The sequence below is a fragment of the Mastigoproctus giganteus genome, chromosome 5, assembly GCF_048544385.1.
Source record: "Mastigoproctus giganteus isolate SK-2022 chromosome 5, ASM4854438v1, whole genome shotgun sequence".
In the NCBI taxonomy this organism is placed as follows: domain Eukaryota; kingdom Metazoa; phylum Arthropoda; class Arachnida; order Uropygi; family Thelyphonidae; genus Mastigoproctus; species Mastigoproctus giganteus.
In genome coordinates, this window is record NC_143579.1 from 50,734,051 (window position 1) to 50,760,752 (window position 26,702).

The following is a 26,702-nucleotide window of genomic DNA, read 5'->3' on the forward strand; positions in this document are numbered from 1 at the left end:
TGTTCTGTTAAACTCGAGTAATTCAATAGAAATATAAATTTATGTATTTTATTTTAATCTACAGCACTTTTCATCGAATTCATAATGAATTTAAAAAAAAAACTGGCTTTGACAAAACTACACAGACAATGGAATTTTTTTTTTTTAATTCATTATTTTGCGATAACACTGAGGAACAATAAGCACTGGATACAATCACTAGGCATCCGCCAAACAATCGTTTAGCTGAGGCCTAGTGACTGTATTCGTGATGCGCGACTGGCAGAGTAGAGGACGCCAGTGATAACTTCAAACCTGCCGCTCTTGCTCGACGGACGAACAGACACACGCGTATATAAGTTTCCATCAATACGGATGCTGCATACTTTCAGTGTGTCTCGTCAGGTGACAAGTGGCCCCTGCTGCCACTAAGGTGACGCTCCTCTCACTAGTCTACGTCACTGCGCGAAACCCACGCATTTTAAGATCATATATACTGTAGGATGCGATACCTGGCCAGTGGTGGCTTGAAAACTCCATCGTCGCGCCATTCTTGACCGGACCTAGAACACTTAGCTGGTGTGCTTCACATTGCTAAGAGAAAGTCACAGCAAGTAAGTTTTCTCCTCCTCTTTTTTTATTGATGTTTATCGGATTTGAAATAAAATATTGCTATTATGTTTCTTCTAATATCTAATGCACCTGTAAACCAATCACGAATTTCTATTAATTACATCAGTGCTAATTGAATTTTTTTTTTTTTCCAAACAATAAGTGATGTCTTATTTTTACAGTTTTCTTATTCCTACTAGAATTCGAAATGCATGTAAAAATCCAACAAAATCGGAGTTTTTTTTAAACGCATATGCAGAATGTGAAATTTCAAATTACATTAATGGAAGAATATACACCACTGGCTACAGAAATATTTGCAACCATCGATTTTTTAGCGATAACCTTGTGTTGGGTATAAAAATTATAACCAAAAGTTCTTACTCGGTTAGATCAGGAAATAAAGAAATACCTGTATAAATAGCACACCGAAACCTATCTAATTTATCTTGAACCTCAACATGGGACAAACTGCTATATGTTCTCAGAAATATTAATTTAATCATACAAGAACATATTAGTTTTTCTGTATTTTTTACGTAGTTCTGTATAGGCTAGGCTCTTGAAGTTTAGCAAGTCAGGTATATAGCACGTATATATGAACGATCGTGTAGCCTCTCTGAGTAAAAAACCGTTTTACCTCATCCTATAATATTAATTAGGTGAGCTGTGTTTGCGCTGACAGTCTATTTCATAATATATTTATTTCTTAATTTACTTTCGTCTTTATTAAATCTTCTTTGTAAACCAGGAGCACCTTCATGGTTGCTACTACATTTGATAGCATCGCACCGAACGCTTCTCAATATGGAAAATAATTAATGCTTTGTTTTGTTATCCTGTTTCTATTTTATTAGAATTTCCCATGAAAAACAAAACTGACTAAAACACTATACAAGCAATTTTGATAAAATAAATATGCCTTGTGATTGTATGCAAAGGGGGAGGGATTACTCCCTCCTAAAATTGGATTTTATTTTATCAGTTGTTCTTCCCTAAATCAACTTTTTTTCTTGGGGCAGCGATAAAATGCATTACATGAGGAAGTAAATTAGATCATGCCACGATTACAAGATGCAATTTCCTTGCAAAAAAAAAAAAAAAAAAAAATATATATATATATGTATGAACTTTTGAAAATCTTGATACCGGAAAAGTGAAATTATATTAGTCTTTTCTATACTCTTCCATAAATGAAGATGCAGTAATAAACAGAATACGGCTATTACGAAATTCTACTTTCGACCACAAGTAACAAGCATCTCGGCTGTTTTTTATTAAAATACGCCCCAGATCAAATCGCATTACCTATTTTTTATCAATTATAATGAACAATTAGATGTGCAATGAGGACCACACCTCGAAACGTAAATGTGAATATATTTACTGATATGCTAAAATAAATTTTAATATTAGGCATTATAATAATAATAAAAAAAAAGTATATTAGGCATATTATGCTTTAATGTGAAACTCTAAACGCGTATACCCCTTACAGAAATCACCCAAATTTTAAAAAGCTAATGAAGTTTGTGAAAAAGAAAAAAAAAACATCAATCAAAACCTTTCTCTGATAAATAAGTGAACAGAACTTTACATTTTAATTTAATGATTCTCTTTAAAGTCGGCTGTGTCAAAACAAAAATTTTAAAGAGAGTTTTATTATTTTAAAGAGGGAAAATACGCGATAGAAAGATGTTATAATGTAAAGAACATTTGCTACTTTAATTCGCCACCATTTATAATTAACAATTCCATATTTCAGTTACATCAACGGGGATAGATATAAAAAAATTTTAAAAAAATCATGACGTAACTTATTTATTTCGAAAAGACGGAGGGTGGAAAAAACAAATTCACATGTCAGAGATCCACGCGTTGTGGACCTAATAATAATTCTGGCTTAATCAGAACTTTCTGACAAGTATCAACTAAATTCGAATGCTCCATATGCATACCTTCCTGCCACTGCAAGAGGCACACTATAGCCACTGAAGCTATACACCACTCAACACCCATAGCAAGCGAGCGCGCGCCCACATATGCGTACCGTGTCCACTTACGCGACGCCAGGACCACAGCAAACTCTCAAACAGGTATTGACGGGACCGTGTCAAGGCATGGGGGAACGTGGTGCTTGCCCCTGGAGCATTTATGCTAGTGGGGTAAAATGAAATTTAAAATTGTGGACACGTCGTACGAACTGTTTGCCCCCCAAGGTGCTAAATTAACTAAGTACAGTCCTGCTTACTGATTATAGTTATATATTCCTTAACTGCGATTTGAAATATACTTTCTTAAAGTTGTGCACAAAAAAATCCTAAAACATGAAATAGATATTTGGATGTAAACTACTTTATTACAAATACATTTCAATTGGATATAGTCGTAGTATTAGTGGCATGTGATGCAAGAAAGCAAATGTATGAGCTTATGCAACATCAGCCAAAAAAAAAAAAAAAAAAAACACACCATTCTCTCCAAATGCCTGTCTAGTTCCTCCTTAAATTTATTCAACCTATCAACTTCCACAACGACAGATGGAAATTTGTTCCAGCAATTAACCACCCGCTGGCTAAAGGCATATTTCCGCACGTCTATTCTACATCTGACCTTCCTCAATTCAATTAATGCCCCATTAGGTTAGTAATCTAAACAAGTGGAAGAATCCCATCAGAATTCAGCGTGCTCAAACCCATTCAAGGGCTTATACACCTTAATCAGATCACCTCGCCGGTGCCTAGTCTCCAGCTGCTGCAATTTGCAGAACTTAAGCCTCTCTCCTGGTCATTCCCCTCACCAATCTTGTTGCCCTTCTCTGTACACGCTCAAGCAAATGAACATCCTTCCAAAAATGAGGCCTCCAGACCTGCACGCAGTACTCAAGGCGTGGCCTGACCATTGCGTTACACAGAGGGACAATCACCTCCTTTTCCCTGCTAACAAAATGCCTGTATATCATTGACAACACCCCAAGACCTGCCCTGGCCGCCTGACTGCATTGCTCAGAAAACTTCATATCTGACTGCTCAATTACTCCCAGGTCATTTTCATTTTCTACCTCAAGTGTAGTACCACACAGTTGGTACGTTTCTCTGGGGTTACTTCTACCCATATGCAGTACCTTGCATTTTTCAATGTTAAACTTCAGTTGCCACTTCTCAGCCCATCTGCCGAAATTTTCTAGATCCTGTTGCATTAACACATCGCCATTACTGTCATTAACAACCCTGCCAACTTTTGTATCATCTGCAAACTTCGATACTAAGCCTGATATACCTTCATCAATATCATTGATAAATATACAAAACAACAGTGGACCCAACACCGAACCCTGTGGGACTCCACTAATAGCATTAGTCCACGAAGAGCAGCACCCATTGATTACCACCCTCTGTCTTCTCCCACTCAACCATCCCTTTATCCATTGTAGCAAATTACCCTTAATACCATTCTGCTCCAATTTCTAGAGTAGTCTTCCATGCACAAAAAATGTCAAAAGCATTCCAGAAATCCAAGTATATGATATCAAAATTATTTTTTGCATCCAGTTCCTTTGTAACCACATCATAATAACTAATCAAATTTGTCAGACAAGACTTTCCCTTAAGAAACCCATGCTGTGTCTGAATTATTGCTGCAGTCTTGTCTAGATGATCCTGCAGTGCATCTTTAACCAGTGACTCCATTATTTTACTCGGAACAGAAGTTAAACTAACTGATCTGTAATTGCTCGTGTCACCCTTCGATACCCCTTTGTGAATTGGGGATACATTTGCACATCTCCAGTCCGTGGGGACCTCCCGTGAGTCCAAGGATGCTCTCATAATTATGGCTAAGGGTTTGCTTACTTCCTTTGCCGCCTTATATAAACTTATATAACTGAATAGATCCCATCCACCCCAGGGGCCTTTCTTATGTTTAACTTAAACAATTTCTCTCCTACTTTGTTTTCAGTTATTACAAAATAATTAAGCACCCTGTTACAATTTGATAACCTTGTGGCATTTTCCATCCTTAATAACTCCTCTTGTATGAATGTAGATGCAAAATACTCATTCAGTTTGTTTGCTGTCTGAGCAGAATCATCAACAGTCGAACAATCGATATCAAGTGGACCAATCAGATTCATCCCCTTTCTTTTAGAGTTTATATAAGTAAAGAAATCCTTGCTGTGTTTCTTAGCATCTTTTGCCAAGGATTTCTCGTAATCTGCCTTCTCCTGCCTAACCTCCTTTGTGACTTGATTACAAACTAGCTTATATCTGCCATAGGCTTCTGAGTCGCTTGATAATTTATATGCATCCCATGCATTTTTCTTCTCTGTTACGAGTCTCATTGTGGGCGCCTCCGTAGCCAGGTGGGAAGGAGCAGCAGTGCGTAGCACACGCTTCTTGATTAGACCGGGGTTCGAGCCCGTCACCACCAAATACGGAGGATGCGGAAAGGTCAGGGAATGACGACCGCATATCCCGGAGCAATATGGCCTTAGTTGCTAATGCTCCTAAAAACCAAACAACAACAACAACAACGAGTCTCATTAGTTCATTTGATAACCATTTAGGCCTAAACCTTGAACAATATTTCTTAATAGGTATGAAAGTTTTAGTAGCATCCACGATTAATTCCTTGAATGCTTCCCACTTACAATTTACTGTTGGTAACATCGTCAGCTGACCCCACTGTGCGGAATTTAAAAACTGTCTGAGACCGCTGTACTCACCTTTACGGAAGCAAAAACCCATTCCTTTACCCCTGATGGTAATTATAACTTTAAGTAAATCCCACATCAGTACACTGTGATCACTGCCACCTAGTGGTTCCTTTATCTGCAAATTCTTAATACACGAATGATCACTGCTGATAACCAGATCAAGAGTATTACCCTCTGGTTGCCTCTCGAACATGCTTCTGCAGAAAACAATCATCCAATAAATCCACAAAAGTCTTACTAGTGTGCGAGTGAACAACCCATAAGTTCCAGTCTATATCTGGGAAGTTAAAATCCCCCATTATAAGACATTCTGATTTACTAGCCCACTCTATTTCTCTGTACAATTGTTCATTGTACTCATTCGAGTCATTAGGCCTATAACACACTCCTACTCTTATTTTTGCTTTCGCAGTGCTTATGTCAAACCAAACTGACTCAACAGTGCACTGTTCATCTATATCAACTGGATGCACTTCTTTTGATTTTGTTTTTCTTAATTAACAGCATAACACCTCCTCCCTTCCTATCCTGTCTATCCTTTCTGTACACATTGTACTCCCCAAATTCCAGTTCGGCATTCCTTATATCTGTGTGACACCACGTCTCTGCTATCCCAACAGTATCCGCCTTTGATGTCTTGACCAACACTTCAAATTCATCAAAAGTATTTACTATACTTCTAGCATTGGTATACATGTACCTATTCTTATTATTAGTTACCCTAACACATCCCATATACCCACCTGTTTCACGATGACTGCCATCAGTTCCCGAAACCCCCAACACCCATCGCTCCACGCCGCTGCTTATTCTAATAGAATTAGTGCAAGAATCACCTTCACCTCTGCCTGCACCTACTTTTAACCTTTTAGTCTGTGAATCCCCCAAGCTAGCAGTTTTCCGACCCACCTAACACTGCCTCGATAGAATCAGCAAATATTCTTGCACCCTTTCTATTTAAGTGTATACCATCCCTGTAGAAGCAGTCTCTTCTATTAACAAGAATAGACCAGGCTGAAAAAATTTTTATCCCTTGAGCCTTGCACATTTCCTCCAGGACCGAATTGATTGACAAGGCTCTCATCATGTTTTTCGGAGCCATTTTTAAAGAGAGTCAGCGCCCTCAACTTGCAGATGTTGGTGATTTTGCCAATGAAACTTATAAAAGTGGCTGGGCATTCCAGGTATCTTGATCAAAAAGATCGTTTTGACCTGGACACTTGGCTCATGTAGTATAGTATCGGTCATACAAAAACTAACCAAGTTATTACAGGTTATTAAACTCATGACAAGCCATTTGTGTTTTTCAAATATTTCATAATTCCATGTCATGAATTTTACTAAATGAAATACTTTCAAATCTCTAACGTCCACCCCCACGCTCGTCCACAAATTTGAACTAAAGTCACGTCCATCGCTCTTTTATAGTTAAAACCTTCACCCTCTAGGGTAGAAGTTTTAATTAATTTTATAATTAAAATCTCTACCCTAGAATGTAAAGGTTCTAATTATAAAAATGATGGGCCTAGCTTTTTCAGAATATAATTTAATCATTTACTTAGTAAAATTGTAGAAATTTTGAATGATGGAGGAGACAACAATATCAACCAGTACCGCACGTAGGGAGTCAAGCAGTGGAGACTGACTATAAAGTAACATGAGTCATTGCACTGCCATGTAACACTGAAAAAAAAAACATCTTTAAAAAATAAATGTACACATATTTATTTAGAAAATAAAGGAAAGAAAAACGTAAAAAACAGAAAAAATCATTAAAGCAAACATCGATGGCTAAAAAACATTACCCACCACATTTTGCGGAAACATAATCTGAATATACGAACGCCGTTTGAAATGTTCGTGGCCTGAGTATGACGAGCTTATTTGAGGAATCTGGTATCATGTTGCTTTTCAACACAGTTTCCTTTGGAGTCGATACACTTTTGCCACAGATTCTGCAATGCGGTGATTCTAGCTGCGAAAAGAGTTTTCTCTTGGGCTTCAAGAAATGCATCGACTACAGCAATTACGTCACTGTCCTAACATAGATAATGGACGTAAAAATGGATGCCAGCCAGGTATTTTTTTCAAATTAGAAAATAAGTGAAAGACCGATGGGACTAGATCTGATAAATATGGGGGAGGATCGAAGATTTCAAAGCCGCATTTATGCAGTACGCTCATGGCAATGACAAACTTGTGGGTAAACGAGTTGTCCTGGTGGAACAAGACTCCTTTGTTGAGTTTTACTCGGCGTTTATCTTTTATATTTTCACGCGAACGCCTCACAAGGTCTACGTAATCTGCACCTGTGACTATTTGGCCTTTCTGAAGGTAATACACTATCAACACTCCAACAGCATCCCAAAACTCCGATGCCATCGCCACTACGTTTCCACTATTTGAACTGCTCTTTTTGTCCCTGGCTGAGAATAATAGATCCACGTTCCATCCACGGTCACAAACCTTGCAAGGAAATATGCGCGATCTGCTTGAAAAAGATGCAAATGTTCACCTGACTTAAAAACTCTTGTGCGTTTTTGATCTGCTGTCAACAACTTTGAGATCTACCGCACCGACATCTTTTTCATAGCGAGAACCTGTTATTATGTGGTACTTACGTACAGATGAGATATCCAAGACGCTGGCAATGTACCGAACGATCATTCATCACCAGATCAAGCACTCACTGTAAACAACTTCTGTAGTGATGGACCTTGCACATCTTCCAGGCTCTCTCCCCCACTGGTTTTAATTCTGCAACTCACTTCTCATCCATGGCATGGAATTGGAAGGAGCATCCTCCCTCAATGTTGTCAATATATCCTCATGAATTGCCTTTAGTCCCTTTCCCCCCAAATATTAGATGACTGCACGGTGTCCGATTTTGCCCATCTTTCCTCATTCGCACAAATAGGTTGACTTCAGGACCTGTAATTAAAAAAAGACTATTGAAACTGCATGGAACTTGGCAGGTTGCTGTTTGAAGTGTTATTCATTAAGTATCGAAATTTTTTTAACACTGTACCACTGTCCTTTTATACTCAGGCCACCAACTTCTTTTCAAACGCCGCTTGAAAAATAAGAACATGACAGTTGCATGGCCAGTTTTTGACCTTGTGGCTTTCCGACGATGATGCACAATGGTTGGTCTATTTTATTTTTCTTCACATTGTTGGTCACGTTATGGTTGGTTTTTCGTCTGATTATAGTGATATTTTACTTAATTTGGACCTGGTGCCATCAAGGGGCGCTGCTATGCTTGAATTAATTGGCCTTTTTGTAAAATTTATATTATTTGGTAATTTGATTAACTGGCATTCTGTTTAAATCATTTTAGGAGTACATTCCTTCTGCAACACCCTTTATCTCGATTTATCCCTCTCCTTTTTTCGTTTTACTGTATTACGTACTGGTTTACTTTCTTTTCGCCACTTACTCGGCTTGTCATGTGACTGGCATATTCTTATTTTTTATTACAATTACTGTATATATAACTGGCTCTTATGCATACATATAGGAAAGGTTATTGTAAGTGGTGGCCAATACCATTTTTCTTACGTAGCGTTGAGAAAACTAAGTTTACTACTTAATACACTGATCTCACAGTTTTAAGGTACCTTCACACGAGTTGCCTTGGTATTGCACCACTCTAAATAAAACGCACTACTCCAGTACACTGCTGTTATTTAAAGTATTTGTGGCTACCCAGACTCGAATTTCGACTCTGGAGTGGAAATTGGTGAACAGGTAGGCAGTGTGAAGACCTTAGCAACCCAGTGACAAGAAGTATACACAATATACGAGATGATGAATAAAAATAAAGTTAAGTATTTTATTTTTGCCTCACCGATGAAACTCCAAATGGAATTGAAACTGAGCCGTGGAAAATACTTTAAATAAAAAATAAAAAAACTTCTGCACTGAAGTAGTACGTTTTAATTACAGTAGTGCATTACCAAGGCAACTCGTGATGAAGGTGCCTCGGCAATATGACATCAGTGCACTAACAAAGTTTGCTCAACGCTACGTAAGAAAACGGGCTTTAGCCACCACTTACAGTATTTGGGGGGGGGGGGGGGCACTCGTAGTACCGACTTTCGCTAATCACTAAAATTATACACAGGGAATAATCCACGCATACGCAGAGAGGGACCAAACTCTTCCTGATAGACCGAATGCGCCAAAGCTCTAGTTGCCAGTTTTGCGTTCTTTAGCTTTAGTTAGTGTTTATTCATAACTAATAAGATAAGTAATTTATTTAAAAAAATAAAAAAAGTCGCCGCTGTCATATACAATGATAAACTTGAAATTAAACGAGTTGGCGGACATCTACCTGATTTAAATATTGTAGAAAAAAGCAATATGACAAGGTTCTCAACCTCGAAAACCTTTTGAGCTGAACACAGATTACATTGACAATGTTGTCACAAACTAACAGTAGTCTTTTGAGCAGCGAGAAAAGTGGAATTCGACGCGCCGTGTTGACATACCTAGGTTGTAAAATGTTCCAGGACGACGCAAAGATTTGACAGGGCTACTTTGAAGAACCTTGCTGAAGTCAGTTCGGAATAGAGTTGCCACGAGTTTGACCCGGGGTGTTCGGGTACAAATCACGTTCGAGGTCCAGGTTTTGTAATTTCTTCGAGTCGTAGAGAAAAAAAATTCAAGTGCACTCTGTAGCGAATGTGATATTACTGTATGTTATTATATGCCTTTCTAGAATCTATGCATCTTACAAACTATTTAAGACTTGTATCATACACTACACTGTTTTAAACTATGGCGGTGACATATGGCCTAATTTGAATTTAGAAATCTATATAAGCAAATAGTTATCACAAAAATTCTTGTAATTTTTTGGTTACAACTTTAGAATATGATGCACCTTCCGAGTTCGGGAGACATGGCCGGCCGCACAGACTTAGCTCCTCCCACACGTTACTTTGATAAGCCGCTAATACAGAACTTTAATCTAGCGTCAAGGGGGAAGGGGTTATTCCCCCTTGCCGCTGTTTTAAATCGGGAACTCGTTTTCCGATTTTAAATCCGAAATTCCGATTAATAAAAACGCTAACGAATGTACCAACTGAAACGGGTACCGTATACTGAAGAGATCAGAGCTTCCAATCACTATGAGGAAAGCAATGGGTACGAAGGGCTTAGGGGTCCGTCAGTCATTGCTTCTCCCGGGATAGCTTATATTCTAAAGTTTAATCAATTTTTTTCTAATAAATAATAGTTAACAAATTAATTCAACAGTGTTAAAAATTCCTCTAAAAATGTGTATTTTACCTGAAAAGTTTTCAGGATTGTAACTCCACCCACGCGCACACAACTCGCTGTTTCGCAGTTGCCGTTGTACGTAGTACGTCACTCGTACACCAGTTTCTTGACATTGCAACGCTCCAACTGTACTCAAGTCTTCCTTGAACACCTGCTGGTTTACGCCTTCTTTCACCAAAATTTTGGGTTACAAATTGTTGCTCTGCCTTTTTACTAAATTCTGCAGAGCCATTTTGTGGTACGGCTGAGCATAAGGGCAATTACAAGTTAATGAGGCGATGGAGGAGAAGAAAAATATGAAATAACTTTGCAAAATATTACATCGCTGTTTACGGAAACAGTGAAAATTCCGGGTCACATTTCAACCTCTCCCCCTATTCTATGGTGGTTTGCCTGTTTATCGGGAAGCACAACCCGAAAAATGCATGTAACCCTCGCTTCAGACCAATTAACTTGCCTATGGTATTTTTTCCGGCGAAATCGGAATCGGGCTCAGGTTTTTTCTACATGGTGTGGGCAGGTTAGCAATTATAACCACGCGCACACATGGTTATAATCATTCATACACCACAGGTGCAATTAGAGAAGAAATACGTCTTTAAATCATGAAACGGTTATGACAATATCAAATGCTTATTACAAAAGCTGTTTGAAAAGTAAGGGAACAGATGTTTTACGAAAAGACATTTAAGAACAAAATAACGATGATACCTAAAATAAAGCGTATTTATGCTACTTTTGCACTTGTGTTCAAGCCTTTGAAAAAACATCCGCCAGTTCCTTGACAGATAATGATTTTTCAAAAACCGGAACAGAAGAAAGTCAAAAGGGAAAGGTCCGGCCTGTTGGTGGTTGGGCAAGCAGCTCCCATCATAACGCTATAAACTCCGTAGTGTGCAAACAGCAGTGTGAAAAAGGGCCTTATTATGTAACAAAAGCACCCCTCAACTTGTTCCTTGGGTATGACTGTTGAGCCATACACATCAGTACACAGATTCTCGGGGTGGTACTGTGGTTAGGATGGGCTATCCTTTCCCACAGTACGGAAAAGTCCTGGGTTCGAACCCATCAAAACGGGAGAGTTTTTATGGGCTTTTGCTTCACACCATGGCCGAGTTAGCAGCCGATGGTTGCACGATTTCTTTCCTGGAAATATGAATTTTGCATCCAGCAAAACAGACAAACCGATCATGGAATAGGCACAATTTAGACAGACATTATACTGACCTTTTATGATCTTAATTGCTTTGACACAAAAACTCACTTTTTAAACAGCCCCCGTATATATAAAATAAATAAATTTTCTGTTTATACTCCGGGACGACCAAACGATCAGAGGAGTTCACAAGATAGACAGATTACTAGAAACAGCACCGTATTCAGTAGTCACGGGCTTGAATCCCGGTCACTCAAGGCATGTACTTATGCACCCGCAGCCTGACCACTAGGCTACGGCGGCCTCCACTATATAAAGATAATGATTTTAATATGTACATAAAAATCAATAAAAAGCATAAAATTTCCGAAAGATACAACTTATTAAAAATTATGCAGTCTCATAAGATGAGTGCTTTTACTAAACTTTTAATACATTTCCACACTAATGAAGGAAATTAGTTTGAACTTGTGTTAAAAATCGAAGGAAATTGCATTAATGACTGTTTTCCTATCTGTTATCAGCTTCGACAAATGTTACCTCTTCTTCGGTAAATGCGAGAGTACAGCTAACAGTTATATCATGGCGGCTGTATGGCATTCACAGGAAACAAGAAGACAGAATTAACAACAAAGCAAAATTACCAAAAAGCGCAAATATTACATACTAATAAGAGTACAGGTGAAAATTATTAAGATTCATTTTGGTTCGCCCATGATCAGTGTGACGTATCGTCACGAGCGCTTGGGCAATTTATGTTTTCTAACGTTCTCTGTTCTTTTGTGTCCCCCCCCCCGAGCTGAGGTGCTCTGGTGCAAGTGCACCACTGGCATCTAGAGATAATACAACTGCCCATAACACCGCCAAGATTCAAATGAAGATGGTAAAATACCCGGTCTTTTATCGCCAACGATTAAGTCAACTGCAATGTTTATTATTACCTTCTCTAGATAATAAAAATGTCTGTAATACTCGTATATCATATATGGTACTCAAATTTAAAAAAAAAATGTATTATTTGATAACTCGATTAAATATTAAATTAAAATTACTACATTAATTTTTCACAATATTTAAGCTAATGTTTTTAATTCATTATGGCTACGTTATTACTTTGCAGAGCGATACTTGTAATAAATTAATCAAAATTATAACATTAATATTGCTGTCGCTGATTTATTAGGATCGCTAAAAGTTTTACATAATTTCTGGTTAAAATTTACTTAGTATGCTAACGTGAACTAATAGAAATTGCCAGTGAACGTGAAAATTAATTTTTAAAATAAGTACAGTTTTTTTTGCTGGTCGTTATGCTATCGGCCAGGACACATACAAAGTCGTTTATAAAAGAATATAACCGCTATTTTAAAAGTTTATAGATCATTACATTTACAATGACATATTTAGTGCTACTATAATACTGTATAATACTGTATTATAAGCCACAATGGCAGACGACAGAGAGTGCGAAACATAAACCTAACCATTAAACTGTTAATATATTCATAACCTTTTGTGAATTCATATAACTTAAGGTTATAATACTTACCTGAAGTTATTGCTGTCCCATTAAGCTTACGAATTATTCACCAAAATAAAACCGCTGCTTTAAAAAAAACAAATAAACTATAACGTAACTTAACGCGCACAAACAGACAACGCGTCACTGTTACAAAATCACGCAAAGTTGAACAAATAGCTGAGCCGCATTACTGCAGCGACACCTCTTTGTGTTTAAGTTGATCAAATATCAGTCAAAATTTTTTAAATTATATTATTTATTTATTTAGAACTACATAATAAGCATATAACAGAAGCAAGAAAATTTTCAATCGCAGCGTGCACCATACGTAAAAATATTGCTTTAATAAATCAAATTAACGGTTTAATATTATTATAAGCCTCCAGGTAAGTACGCAGATAATTTTATTTACATTTTTGTTTAAAAAATTCCATCCGTTTCGTACTTATTTCAAATAAAATTATGCTTGTTTATGTTAGGCCTGAAACGTGTGTTCAATATTAAATAAACTATTTGTGATACCAATTTATCTACTTCTCGTACGGTGATTTATCCAATAATCCAAATTTCGTCGATATTTTGGAAACGTGAATAAATATTGATTGCAATGAAAACTGCAGCATTTAAACAGTCCATTCGATCATAAATGCGTAAGAAAAAAATATTTGAAAAATAGCACATAGGAAGAAATTCAAGCTGATGTTGTACAAGGTACCAGGAAGAAAAAGAAGAGAAAATAGGAGGGAGAAAGGGTGTTACCTTTCTCCATTATTGAAAGATAGGAACTGCAGTAGTAGAACTATATTGTATAACTGTTCTGCAGTATAAACAGACTTCTCCAAATGAATGGTATGTAGCGAACCCATTATATCAGTGACAAGAAAACTATGGTCTGCAGAGAAATCCGTGGGGTTGATATGAGGTGGATTCTCTCTTCATTATGTGCGCCAAGAATGAGTTGCATATCAAAAACGATATAAGCTCATCCTTCACACTTATTTTGAGAGTCAAGCTGTTAGAGCCTGAGATAAAAACAATTGTGTACATCTATCGAGCGGACTCTGTACAAACATCCGAGCAGGCAATAGATTTTTGGTATTTGAAAGGAGTACCTGTTGATTTTTGTAACGAATTATCCATTATTTCTTTATCCCTTATACCTTTTACACCCCTTATTTCTTGACTTAATATAATGATACACTCTTCACAGTAGAAAAATTTGCTAAACCTCATGTAATGCCTACGTTTCAGGACCAATCTCGCCTAACATCATACTAACAAGGATGATACGGTTATAAAAATCAACAACTACTCCCATCTAAGACTAAATATGAATGCATTTGGTCTTTCGTCGTGCAGCTCAAGCTGTGGATGACGTTTGTAAAAGATGGAAGAATGAAGGTGATGAAAGAATGAGTGTGATCCATGAAGAGAGTGATTGTATCACTTAATTATCTCTGCAAACAAACAAACAAAAAAAAAATAATAATAAAATTGGCCAATAAGCCACTCACCATATGTAGAAGGCCATACAGCTTTACCTTTGATTTAAAAGGTAAAGCTGCACATCACAAACTCATTATAATCCCAACAAATGCCAAACATCGCTTGAAGTGATAAATTGTCTAGCATCCTGAAACTGTATAAAGAGGTTCTAAGGACGACAAGTAATACTGCATTCTGTTTAGAATTGGTACATTTAAAGACACATCTTATCTACTGTGTAGCGCATTGAGTAAATACGAGCAAAGAAGACCCCACCGGATATTGAAATGGGGGGGGGGAGTGAACGGAAGTACTTGGTAACCACGTTCATCTTTTGCATATGGACCCACTGAGTACAAAAATTCATCTTCATTCAGCATAGTACACTTACTGTATACAGTTACTTTACAGGTTTTGCATAAATATTAGAATTTTTAGTACCTTGCATAAAGCAATGCAGAATAATGCAACAAGCATTGTGAACTTTATACTTGCATATTACAAGGTTTATATTTTATGGTTTTTTTATAAACAGGCCTACACGCGTGGATCCCGTTTTCTTAAGGGGATTTACATCATTTATACGAATACCAAGGAGAACATCTAGAAACAGATAGAGTGCACATCCAATATGTTTCCATAAGGATTTGGATTGACATAACTCTAGAAACTTCATGCCATTTATTGCATATGTAAATTTGGACAGTGTTGGATCTTGATCTTAGCAGAAGCCCTCAGTAAGTCGCAAGCTATTATTGTAATACAAATTTGCAAATAACCGTAGAGAAACAGGAAGCCCTGGAATCTAGAACTTGTTAAACATCTGGGTGTATTAAAGCAAAACGATATTTAATGAGCATACTGTGAAATTGAAAATAAATTTCCTTGATGTTCAATTATATCAACTAAATCACTGCTTGGATAAGTTTCTTACAAACATTAAATTTCGAATCGCCGAAATCGAAAAACGTTTGAGACTATTATTAATGGTTCTACTCTGAAATCATTTTTTCCAATTTCTATAGGCATGAAAAACATTATTCTGAGAAGGTGACATATTGTTTTTGTATCGTGAGGTTACTGGAGCTCAGTGAAGTTGCTAGAAACAACAAATAAACATGTTTAATGAAATTCGAAGAATTCAGTGGAAAAAATTGAACACCAGGGGGGAACACTTTAATAAAAACTGCTGAATAACTGAAGTTAACCTTGGTTTACTTTACAGATAGTTATTTCAGAACAATAATTTTCCTATGGTGGACAATATTTGCTAACGGAAATTGAATTATTATGGAAAAGAAACAGATTCTCCAAGTAATATTCTCTGCTTCCTTTAGATAATAATATCGGTCATTCCCCATGTAATGTGCAGAAAGATTTCTTTCACTAGAGTATTGAATTTCCCTTTTCATATTACAAAAAGAACGAAAATGCCGCTTTACGTGTGAAAATATCACTGCTCACTTGTTGTTTCGGATTTAAACATTAATAGCAAGAATCTTCATTCGACGAATCATCTGAAGTCTTAACATAGCGCATTCTTCTGCTATCCATTCTGCGAGTCATCTGAATGGATCATCTATACACACAGCAGTCAATGTTGTCCGAACGCCAATTATCGCTAAAAGTTTATTCATGTATAAGAGGACCTGTCACCAAGAAAGTACATACACCATAAACACGATTTCTCGATTGAAGAACGTCTTCCAATTCAGTAAATAAAAGAATTGCTGATGAAATCTAATGCTGTTTTTGTGTCAGCGTAACGAAAACTCACTCCTTACCAGACTACCAATTGAAGGTATATCTTCAATTTATTGACGAGAGAGAGAGAGAGAGAGAGTAGCCCATTGTAGCTTGTCCAAGCAAGCGTGAAGCTGTATTTTCTTGATATCGTTAAGATCTTCTGTTCAGTATGCCATCCAGGTGGAAATACAAATTCCTTTATTGGTCACAGACAGCTTAAATAAGTCAAATACGGTTGACAGAGCGCACGAATAATATTTTCAGTCATAAATATAAAAAAAAAATAAATAAATAAACAGCACGAGAATACTATCAAAAGTACTACATTTAAACAATAACAGTGATTTGATATAAATCGTTGTTGTCTATAATTTGAGCTATAATGACTAAATCATGCGTGATTTGAGCGGAATTAATACTGTGACCATTAAATAATTATACGGAGTACTGTATATCGTGGCGCCTCCGTAGCCAGGTGGGCAGGAGCAGCAGTGCGTAGCACACGCTTCTTGATCAGACCGGGGTTCTAGCCCGTGACCACCAAATACGGAGGATGCGGAAAGGTCAGGAAATGACTACCACATATCCCCGGAGCAAATGGCCGTAGTTGCTGATGCTCCTAAAAACAAAATAACAATAGCTGTACATCGTGTCTGTAAATTGCATGTATTCTACAGTTGGTTTTCTTGTGCGGGAGGAAACCTCCAAATTGCCTGGAGAAAAAAAAAAAAAAAAATCCATGCGACCCTCACCCGTGACCGCTTAACTCAGACAAGGTGCAGAAAATCGATGAAAGTTGCTCCCGTTCCAATGAGACAATTTCAAAGTTCGCAGTGAGACGAGGATCAACACAGCCCTATTCGAAACAGCGTGAAAGAGCAAATACACTATTCGTTCACTACGCATGAAGACTCGACCCACCGATACTAGTCTTGTGAGAGAGCGCTTGCAATGGACATTGTGCAGGACCTAATCGTCCAAAATGAATTTAATAGCCAACTGTTTTTCAAATCCGCTACCGTAATCAACAATTCTTTGTATCACTTGAATTGGAAAGTTATTGTGAATCATATTAGTTATTGTGAATCATATTATTATCTATTAACGAGTTCGATAGGTGTTGTAAAGCTTCGTTTTAGAAATGCTGATTGGCATTTACGCTCAGTGGAACAAATTCTTTGTTCACAATCCAGTTAATAGTTAGAGAATCACCGGACTCAATATATATCAAACCTAAAAGGAGGTGGGGGATACTGCGAGAATGAAAAAACATTTAATTACAATCCGGAAACTCTTTCAGCATGTATTGTGTAGTATATTCATAACATGCATATATAGATATACTACCCTACCAATATATTACAGAACATATCTATAGCATGCAGGTCCACATTTAGCGGCGATAACAGCAACTGCCCTACTTAGTGAATTGATTAAATGTATACAAGTGTCTTAGATAATACTATTACATTCTTTTTCGAAGTTGATCTTCAGATCTTGATGAGATTCGTTGGCTGCTGAAGTCTACCTCGAGTGCATCGTTCCAGAGAATCCCACAGATTCTCGATGGATTTAAAATTCCTCGTTTAATCCATGCACATCCGACGAAGAATCCAGACAAAGGGATAAAGGGGAATCTATTCACTATTAAGTAGTTTACCTAATAAGGTGACTATTCAGTGTACTACACCGCCCTGTGAATTTAATATATATGTTTGTTTGTTTGTTTGTTTGTTATTTGGTTTTTAGGAGCATTAGCAACTAAGGCCATATTGCTCCGGGATATGCGGTGGCCATTCCCTGACCTTTCCGCATCCTCCGTATTTGGTGGTAACGGGCTCGAACTCCGGTCTAATCAAGAAGCGGGTGCTACGCACTGCTGCTCCTTCCCACCTGGCTACGGAGGCGCCTAATATATATGTTAATTCAAAATTCATTCAACCAAAATCGTAAAAGTTATCATTGACAGCTTGATAAAACATGATTCTAACTACGTAGCAGCAATGATCATTCCCAGGTTTCCAACCGTTCTTGTTATATGTTAACTTTCAATCATCAACCAGTACGTTTAAGAACGAAGGCTGAATTCCATTTTCCCAGACATAGAATATGTTCATTATTGAACATCCACGATCCTAGGATTTTTATCTGTCGGCAACTTAAGAGGCTATTTACCACCAACTTTCACATATTTGAATAATTAAAAACAGTTAGCTAATCAGAAATTTCAATAATTACTGTCAACCACTAAGTTAAGTCTCATCAAACACGGTAAAAAGAGTTTGTGTTTGCATTTGGGAAAAAAGGACACGATCAACATTTATTGCAATCGCTATTACAATTACTTTTAGAATAGTGTTAAATATAATTTATTGTAACTTCTATTATAATTAAAATTATAATAGTAATTTCCATAAAAATTAAAAAAAGAAGTATTTAAAAAAAATTGTTGTCTTTTGATTCACACTGTAGAATCTATCTTTCTGATGTCCTTATCCTGCCCTCATGGACAGGATAGCTGGTAAAATCACCGCCCTCCCCATACCGGATGGGAAAGACCTGAGTTCGAATCCTGTCAATGACACGAAGAATTTTTAATGGTCATTTTCACAACGTTGCTGAGTTATTAAGTCTCGGGAGAGGATAATATGGTTTTTGATTCCGGAAACTCGTGTTTTTTTGAAAACAGCAAACCGAATATAGAACACATACAATTTATAGACATATTATATTTGGCGCAATATGGCCTAAATTGCTTATGCGCCTAAAAACCCTACAACGTGGCGCATTATCCTGTTGGAAGAACCGATTCGCAGATGGATACGCCACAGTCATGAAAAGATGTGCATGAAACAATTTCTAGATAACCTGTAACATCCAAATTTTTACTCCTGAGGTATCAAGGGGCCCAATGTGTTCCACGAAAACGCTGCCCACACCATTATATCGCCACCATAGCTTGGTATGATGGGTCCATAAATTCTTGTTGTTTTCGATATATTCTGGTTCTGCCATTAGCACAGAAAGGCATGAACCGAAATTGATCACAACGGGTAGCATTTTTTTCAATTCTCCACTGTCGGCATTTTAAGCCCACTGTAACCGTGCCTTTTTTTTTTTTTTTTTTTGCTGACAGGAATGGAACCCGATCGGTCGTCGAGTGCGATACACAGTTCTGCGTTCTGAAATGCCTGTTTACTTCCCCACCTGCACAAGTTTTGTCAACCGCTCTATTGGCTTCTCGCATGAACAAGCTGTGTCTGACCCTAGGATCACTGTTGGCTGGATGTTATTTATTTATTGCATCAATCTCAATACACCCGAGACATATTTGTACTTGAAAACTCCAGCAGCGTTGTAGTTTTTTGATACTACTCCGGTCCTTCTGGCGCCAACTACCTTGACTTATTCAAAGTCGGTTAAATCTTCGTCTTGTCCATTCTCGCCCTGAATTGCACACATACAGAATCCCTATTGCATGGTAGATGCTTACTGAAGAAGAACTTCATTTGATGGAAATACTAATAAAGTACCTAATAAAGTGGCCACTTGGTGAATATCATATCGTGCGATTTTATATATATATATTTTTTTTAAATATTTTTTTCGCAGAATAAAAAAGTAGTAAACTCGCTTTTTAATTAGTAATCGATATAATAATTAGTTTTCAAGGTAATTGCTTTTCTGATATTAAATTTCTCAATTACTGCACATTTTTTTTTTCTTTTTGTTTTTGTATTTTTCGAAATAATTTTTACACAAGTTATTATCCAGAACAATCCATAAACTCCAGCATACTTGAATTTGTTTTCATTGACCTCATATTTATGTTCTTTTAATACGGATGCTGTTTTAGGAAATAGGATAAATCGTAACCAATACTGATGATCCGTGATGAGACTCGTCTTTTCTGATGGGAAAAGAGATCATAAGCATGCTCCAGCGCTACTTTCCTTTTTTAACCTTAATTAGTATGTAAATCCAAGTATCGACAGGCTTACAAGTTTTATTCCCAAAAATAGAGCTAAAAGTTTAAACGCTTTATCAGACTAGAGTTCAGCGAGCGGAAATTGCAAAGCATTCTGGTATCCACAGGGAGACACTTGGGAAACGTAGGCCAAACCCGAAACCCTGCATTGCTGTCCAAAAGTAAAAAAAAAAAAAAAGTTGCAATTATAGAAATCACGGTCCGAAAAATACATATTGGAATGCATTACACCAAATAGCAGAAATTCATCTTTTCATCAAAAATTACGTAGTCACCGTGCTACTGATTAAAATTCTCTTTTCCGAAACTTATTCATGCAAAACAGCATCTATCTCGTTTCCTTTCCCCAAACAGAACTCATTATTTCCTGTCTTCCTGCGTTTACTATGTTACTTTATTTAGAGAAAGATTTCAAAAAGTAGACATCGGATTACATTTCTTGAGCAAAACAAAACCGGAAATAGTCAAGGCTTGGGCAATGGACAGAACTTAAATTAAGTATAGACAGAATAATAATAATAAAATCACGTAGCACAAAAAATATCGCTTTAATTAAGTTTGTTAAGTTACTGTTGCAAATTATTCCGTAATTAAATTAATAATAACTTGATATTCCACATGAGTACTAATCAATTCATGTTTTAATAACCACGAAGACTTAAAAAATTATAATTTTTTTTTCCGTGTGAAGATTTTCAGTAGGTTTTCCTTTAGTTTTTGCAGCCGTTTATTTCTGAAATATAGGTCCTCGCTGGTAGAACATTATTTCTAATTACCTTTCTCCCACACCGGGTGGAAAGACCTGGGTTCGAATCTCATCAGTGACGCGAGGAATGTTCATAATTTTTTTTTTTTTTTACAACGTGGCAGTGGCGCCTCCGTAGCCAGGTGGGAAGGAGCAGCATATCCCGGAGCAATATGGCCTTAGTTGCTAATGCTCCTAAAAACCAAAAAAACAACAACAAACAACAACGTGGCAGTATTAGTATGTCTCTGGCGAGAGCTGCATGGCTTTTTCTCCCAGAAACACTATGTCGGTTCTTCGTCCAGAAGAGCAGAACCAGCGCTTCTGGGAGAAACGCTGACCAGTGAATGCATCCGCACGAGTAATACCGTAGTTATATTCACCGTCCTCTTCACATTGTGTGGAAAAGGCCAGGGTTCAATCTAGTAAATGACGCGTGAAACTTTTTTTTTCATTCGTGGCTGAATTACTCGGTCTTAAGCGTAGACATTTTTTCCCCCATTTTTCCATTTATTTACACACGAAATTTTATGTACATTTTCATGATATATATATATATACATTAATTTATATACAAGATTATATACAGTTTTATATATATTATCTGTATATATCCATTCTATTAATAGTAATAAAGGTGCTGTGTGTGTGTGTGTGTTCTTGTATCGGGGTAGCTCCTAGCGTTTGCCCATCTCCACCTTTGTACTTTGTTATGGTTCAGAAACACTGCATAACGGGCCTGAAAAAGTGTAAGTGTATGTGTGTAAATATTAATGTTGGTTGGATTGTTTGTGTCAGGCCACTTTGCCACTAGGGTGCAGCCAACACATGGGCAACTGCTGCCTGGTGCTCATCCCTAGCACCGGGCCTGGGTCAACTGTCATCCTGTACCGGTGTAATTATCACCGAAAATCTCGCACCCGCCAGAGGTAGTGCAATACCGGCGGGTGCCTTTAGGCGTAGACAGCAAGGTTTCTCCCCTCCCCTATCCCGGAAACTTGGGTTTTTTTGTCCAGCAAAACAGACAACTCAACCAGAACACCCAGGCAGATGAGTGGGTTCTGGGGTGGCCTAATATGTCAGTTTTTTTTTTTTGACCAAAGATTGTACGCAATTAAGGACACAATATACTGTCACCTCATAGCCTTAGTTATTTTGGCACTAAACGCGCACCTAAGACAACTGAAATAATGCTGAACACTGTCGCTATCGGCTTTTCCGACCGCGGTTTCGATCCGGGATAGAAAACCACGAGATTGAGTCAATCTGTACTGGACAAAGACATTTTTGGGCTTTCCTCTCACTGTAACTGAATTAATCAGCCTACAAAGGCTGATTAATTCAGTTACAGTTACAGCTTTTGTCAATCAACCTTTGCAGGTTGATTGACAAAAATATCTGGTTTTTCTTCTCTCAGATTGGAAGAAAAAGTTCTAAAATTAGGGTGTTTTTCCCTACATATGGATAAAAATCCGAAGGTATATATATATATATACATTCAAAAAGCAGTGAATGTGTTAAACAGCATGATGGTTTTCGTTTGGTTTTTTTCCCCACCAGTGCTCTTCCAAATTTAGCTTCAGCAAGATTAATCAAAATTTTTCATATACTGTGCTTTGCTAGTAAAAGATTTTTGAAGAACAAGGTTGTTCTTTTTTCCCCCTCTTCCTCTTACATGGTGGTAATAGCCTTTAGATCTTATTACCTCTAATAATTTTCCAGTACAGATAGCGGAAGATAATTTGCCAGGTATTTTGAAGGTTATGAATATAGTCTATGTTTTGAGGGGTAATTCGTTATTTTTATTGGAGAATAGAATAGCTCTGGTCCCTACAACCTCCACAAAACGACAGTCACCATTATTAAGCCAAAATGTTATGCCGGACTTGCCTAATAATGAAATTCGAATGCTGCCTCCAATATGGGCGTCGCGATTTCTTTATTTTTATTATTATTATTATTATGAGTTATAAACAGCGCGATATGAAAATGAATGATTTTATCCATTGCAAATACAGGATGATTTTTTTATTCATCATACCATTTCTTTCCTTTTCAGCTCACAAGCTTAAAATTTTTCGTACAAACTACGTCATTACTCTACAGAGAAAGTTTGGTTGACAACATTGAACATTGCAGAAGGTTGTCCTGGAGTTCCTGAATGAAATTTTTGACAACGGGGTGGTTTCTAACCGCTATCCTCAGATGCATAGCAAAGAACTGGCGTGGGCATCGATGTCACCTGATTTAAACCTATGTGATTTTTATCTGTGGGGTAATCTCAAAGACAGGAATCCACGAACCATTCCTGCGCTGAAGAAAGCGATTAAAGACGAAATTTTTTCTATGTTGGAAGAAACTTGGCGCATGTTCTTCGCAACTTTACACTCCGACTGTGACACATTATTGATAAACGTAAAGGATCCACTGAATATTTTGTGGCATGAATTTCTTAACGCTGCTAAATATAGTTCAAATATTAATTTCTGTTTCTAAACAATATTTTATTTTCTTCGGATGATCAAATGGTATGAATAAAAATCACTCTGTACATATTAACAATGACATACAATTTAGGAAATAAGTAAAACAGAAAGAAACTGTGTTTGGAAACGTTTAATGAATAAATTTGGCATCTGCAGTCGTTGTTTTAAGCCCAGCCACCCTATATTCTCCTCTGCGCTTGTACGGTGGATTCAAAACGTGCTGGATTTTTGAGGTTCTGCTGCATTTCTGTATACTAAACCCTCCTACCTATGCATTTATGCTATGATTTTTGCGAATATTTCTTTGCATTTTAGCATTAGTGCCATTTTTGCAAGATACGAGTTTAAACAAAAAGTTAAGTGTCGCTTGGGTGTTGCTTACTCACAAGCCTATTTTCAATTTTTCGAAAGTAAACTAAAAATTACCAGGTATAACGTTTAGAATGCATTTTATGGTTATTTTACGACTATAACACTGCCTGGATCTCATTATATGGAAAACATTCAATGTTGCTTCATCGTTATGACTTTTCTTATTCCGAAAAATTCAACTGTTTCTTTGAAGCGCAATCGGCAATCACAATAGGAAATATTACTCAGAATAAAAGAGAGCATTTCGGTTAGCTTCTACCACAACAACACATCATAACAGAGAACGAATAACATGCTAAATTCCCAAGGCAGAGTACAATTTCTGAGTGGTCAGTAAATACTGTTCCTTGCGAAATAGAAGACTGTATATTGAGCTTTTATTCCAGGAGAGAAATGCCAGCCATAAATAGCAACACATTGTCCCTTCTTGAGACACTGCTAAAAAGACGCTACCATAAAGTGAGCGGCGATATATTGAACGCTTACATATCTGTATGTAGATTGTGCTTTCCAAGGGAATTTCAGTGGACAGCAAAACACAATGCTCAATTTATGTCTTCCCTCGGAGTATTGCGTCACAGCACGAATATCGTATGTTCAAGAATAAACAATCTAGACTCAGATACTGTTATATACTATGTTATCAAAAACATTAGGAAACGCTAACAGTCATTCATATAAGTGATTAAACACAATTTTTATATAATGTAAATTTACCTTCGGCTTTGAATACAGCAAATACCTGCGTGGTGGAAAGTTTGTCACCAAATATTGTTGGCAAACTGTCCACAAATTTTGGCAAGTTTCAAAGGAAATGTTTTGCTATTTCTCATGCCGAAATCTTTCAAAGCAGCTTATGAAGTAGGTCTGCCTCCATGATCAATTTTGCATACGCCTCCCTTCAAATCACACCCAGAAAGTGGAGTTCAAATCAGCTCTGCGCCGATCATTCTAGTGGTGGTGCGTTGTTCTCGTCAGTGACGCACCACGCCTTATGGCAGAGAGCATTGTCTTGGTGAATATTTCACCGTAAAATTCCATCAGTGCAGCGTTGTCCAAAATATCACGGTAGGACATTTCATTCATTGTACCATCAACAAAATCAAGCCCAACGCCATACTACGAAAGGCATCCCATCCCACATCACATTTACACCACTGTACTCGACAGATGGGCCGATGCCCGCATGAAAATGGTCTTTTGGCCATAGAGTGGAACTCATTTCCTGGACTCCAAAGGCCAGCTTTAGCAAGAATGGTACCATTGTAACTGTGACTGAGCACTGACTTAGCACTTAGCACTGGGCACTGGCTTAATCATAGTTTTTTTTTCACCACAGCGTCTATGAAAACTATCCCGATACGATACTTTACCTTCGATATTCATGCTGATAATCTCTCCCGTGCGCTTTTGGAACTTCTGAGTAATTCTGTTGCATCGTAGTCGATAATTTATATATCATGTGATTATCGTATAGTATCCCAATACTTATTTTAACATAAGAGTATATCATTTGTAGCTCTCGAGGTAGTACAGTGGTTACGATCGCCGTCCTCCCACACCATGTGGAAAAGGCCTGGATTCGAATCCCATCTCTAAGGGTGGAACTTTTATTAGCTTTTTTTTCCAAAGTAGCTGATTTCGTCAGTGTAACATAATTGGGTTGAATGATTTGAATCATGGAACCCAATCAATAACCCAAAATCAGAGTTGCGTAATTTTATGTTTTTAGAGAGGAAAAAAAAAGGAGAGAAATACTTCATTATTTATTGGTGTGAAAAGGGCTACAAGGCTTTTAGTCAGAAGAAGCAAGCAATGGCTAGTTGCAACACCAGGAATTAAATAATAAATAAATAAATTTTCTGTTTACACTCCAGGACGACCAGAGGTCAGAGAAGTCCATAAGACAGAGAGAATACAAGAACATTATACTGTATTTAGTAGTCATAGGCTTGAACAACGGTTACTCAAAGAGCTTGCACTTTTTCTACGCTACGATTTCCGAGTACAAGACTAAAACAATAGACCCTTAACTTGAATTACAAGGAGTTCGATTTCATTGCTTCCAGTGGAGCGTGGATAATTGGTGGACTTCGCACCATGCTTGGTGTAATCAATCTGTTGACAGTAATCATTGGTAGTGTATGATAATCAACCGTCTGTAATAAAATAACTGCACAAAAATCATAATACATGTATACCCACTAGCCAAAAATTTAGAAACTTTTTGCAATGGGCGTCAACAGATAATTCAGCGAAAATGTGAATTGTCATATGGTAGTATGATCACCGGCTCCTAGGTAAGAGAAAACAATGAAAATTATGGTGTGCCGAAAGAAACTATATCAAAAGTATAAAATTAGTAGAATAAGAAAGGAAAATCTAGCTCTAAAAGTAAGAATTGCAGCAGAAATTCGGTACTCCAAGAACGAGACCACAGGAATTTAAAGCGAATTATGGATCAGAACAGTGGTCCAGTGTGCAGCAAATGACTGAAAAATTCAATTTGAAAAAAAATAATAATAAATAAAGATTCATTTTCAACAGAACTATGCGGCAGGAGTTGAAAAATCTGGGATTTGGTAGTCGTGTGCCTATACGAAACTACTTC

General features: G+C 37.2%; 1 protein-coding gene across 1 annotated transcript in view; it reads left to right on the forward strand.

Annotated features, from left to right (window-relative positions):
- Window positions 1–481: 481 nt before the first annotated feature.
- LOC150085384 (uncharacterized) overlaps window positions 482–26,702 on the forward strand; it is a 71,518-nt gene continuing 45,297 nt past the window's right edge. Inside the window, exon 1 of the mRNA XM_090373191.1 lies at window positions 482–593. The gene's annotated coding sequence lies outside the window, so the exon portion shown is untranslated. The remainder of the gene's footprint in view (window positions 594–26,702) is intronic.